We start from the raw sequence: 2,643 nt of genomic DNA on the forward strand, positions 1-2,643 counted from the left end.
CCAACAAAACAGATTTCACCCAAAATTAATCAGAAGAGACAAAGATGGTCATTTCGAATTAGTAACGGGAAAATCAAACAAGAATATATAATAATAATCATTATATTGATATACCAAACATGAGTGTAACTAATCACATAAAAGAGACAATTCAAATTGAAAGTCCAGATGGACCCCCATACAATAATATTGGATTATTTCAATATGCTTCCTCACAATTACATAGGCTATTCATACATAAAAGCAATAAAGATTTTTTTGAACCTAAAAAATATTATAAATCAAATGGACCTAACAGATCTCTATGAAATATTTCATCCAATAGCAGCTTAAAACACTTTTTTTGCAGTGGCCCATGGAATTTTCTTCAAAATAGATTGTTTTAGACCACAAAGCAGCTCTTGGAAAATAAAAAATTTGATATAATTTCTTACATCTTTTTATATAATAATGGAATAAAATTAAAGATCAATACCAAGACACATTACAGAAACTATATAAACACATGGATGCTTAATAAAAGTATTTTGAATAAATAATGGGTCATGGAAGAAATCAAGAAAAAAATTCTTAAAAATTTTAGACTCAAAGGCAAACAGGTATAAAACATAACATAACCACTTGGACAGTATGAAGGCAGATTGAAGAGTAAATTTTATAGCAATAAGTGCTGACATTAAAAAATCAAGGAAAAATAATAAAACAACCTAATGATGCATCTCAAGGCCCTAAGGGAAAAAAAGAACAAATTAATTCCAAAATCAGTAGAAGGAAGGAAATATGTATCATCAGAGTTCAGATCAATAAACTTCAAAATTAAAAAAAAAAAATACAAAAACCAATGAGACAAAGAGTTTGTTCTTTAAAAAGATAGCAATATGGATAAGGCCTTAGCCAAACTAAGAAAAAAAAGGGGGGGAGGAGTAAATTAAAATGAGAAGTCACTACAGATATCTCAGAAATACAGCACATAATTGGGGAATATTTTGAAAACTTATGCTCCAATAAGTTAAAAAACCTGAAAAATACATGTATTTCTAGACAAATGTGAGCTCCAAAACTAAATCAAAAGAACATATATAGCCCGTCCTGACCAGTCCAGTCCCTTCGGGTGCTGCCATCTGGGTGCCTTTGCGAGTTGGAGGCATTGGAGACATCTTTTGACTTCCCGGCCCCTATCCCGGCTGCCCTCCCCATCCCATCGCGGGGCCAGCCGCTGTTCCTACCCCAGGATGCAGAATGTGATTAATACGGTGAAGGGAAAGGCACTGGAAGTGGCTGAGTACCTGACCCTGGTCCTTAAGGAATCAAAATTTAAGGAAACAGACATGTAATCACCCCAGAAGAGTTTGTGGCAGCTGGAGATCACTTAGTCCACCGCTGTCCAACATGAAAATGGGCTACAGGGGAAGAATTGAAAGTGAAGGCATACCTACCAACAGGCAAACAATTTTTGGTAACCAAAAATGTGTCATGCTAAAAGTGGTGCAAACAGATGGAATATTCTAATGAATTGGAAGCTATCATTGAAGAAGATGATGGTAATGGAGAATGGATAGATACATATCACAACACAGGTATTGCAGGAATAACTGAAGCAGTTAAGGAGATTACATTGGAAAACAAGAATAGTATAAAACTCCAAGATTGCGAAGAGGAAGAAGAGGAAGATGAAGGAGAAGCTGCAGACTTGGAAGAATAGGGAGAGTGGATTATTGGAAACAGATGAGGCTACCCTAGACACAAGGAAAATAGTAGAAGCTTGTAAAACTAAAACTGATAATGGAGGTGAAGATGCTATTTTGAAAACCAGAACTTATGACCTGTACATCACTTAAGATAAATATTACCAGTCACCATGATTATGGTTGTTTGGCTATGATGAGCAATGGCAGCCTTTAACAATTGAGCACCTGTATGAAGACATTAGTCAAGATCATGTGAAGAAAACAGTGACCACTGAAAATCACCCTCATCTCTCACCACCTCCCTGTGTTCTGTTCACCCATGCAAGTATGCTGAAGTGATGAAGAAAATCATTGAGACTGTTGCAGAAGGAGGGGGAGAGCTTGTTGTTCATATGTATTTTCTAATTTTTTTGGAATTTATACAATCTTTCATTCCAACAATAGAATATGACTACACAAGACACTTCACAATGTAATGAAGAAAACATAGAATCCATTCCTAATTATTGGTTCGGATTTTTAAATAATTAACACATAGGTGTGACCATTGGCCATATTAACCAATATATACAATTTCTCTAATAAAAGGACTTATATGTTTATGCATTAAATAAAAAATATTTCACTACCAGCCTTACTTGTTTAAAAAAAATGTGTGTAAAGAGGGAAACAAAAGAACATACATATATAGAATCATGTCATCATCAAGTAGTGATAGTTTGAGTTCTTATTTACCTATTTGTATTCTTTTAATTTCCTCCTTCTATCTAATTACTCTGGCTAGAGTTTCAAGAATGATGTTGAATAGAAGTGGTAAAAGAGGATATTAAACTATAATTATTTACTAATGATATGATTCCATATCTAGAAGATCCAAAAGATTCCACCAGAAAACTTCTCATATTAATAAATGAATTCAGCAAGGTAATAGGATGTAAAATCAACACACATAAAT

General features: G+C 33.9%; 1 pseudogene; it reads left to right on the forward strand.

The window, feature by feature from the left end:
• The first annotated feature begins 1,203 nt into the window (after positions 1-1,203).
• LOC124106588 (ubiquitin-like-conjugating enzyme ATG3) lies at positions 1,204-2,240 on the forward strand (annotated as a pseudogene).
• The last annotated feature ends 403 nt before the right edge of the window (positions 2,241-2,643 follow it).

This window comes from Marmota monax, unplaced genomic scaffold, assembly GCF_021218885.2.
Source record: "Marmota monax isolate L192 unplaced genomic scaffold, Marmota_monax_Labrador192_F-V1.1 WCK01_AAM20220418_F8-fsc00260, whole genome shotgun sequence".
NCBI lineage: Eukaryota > Metazoa > Chordata > Mammalia > Rodentia > Sciuridae > Marmota > Marmota monax.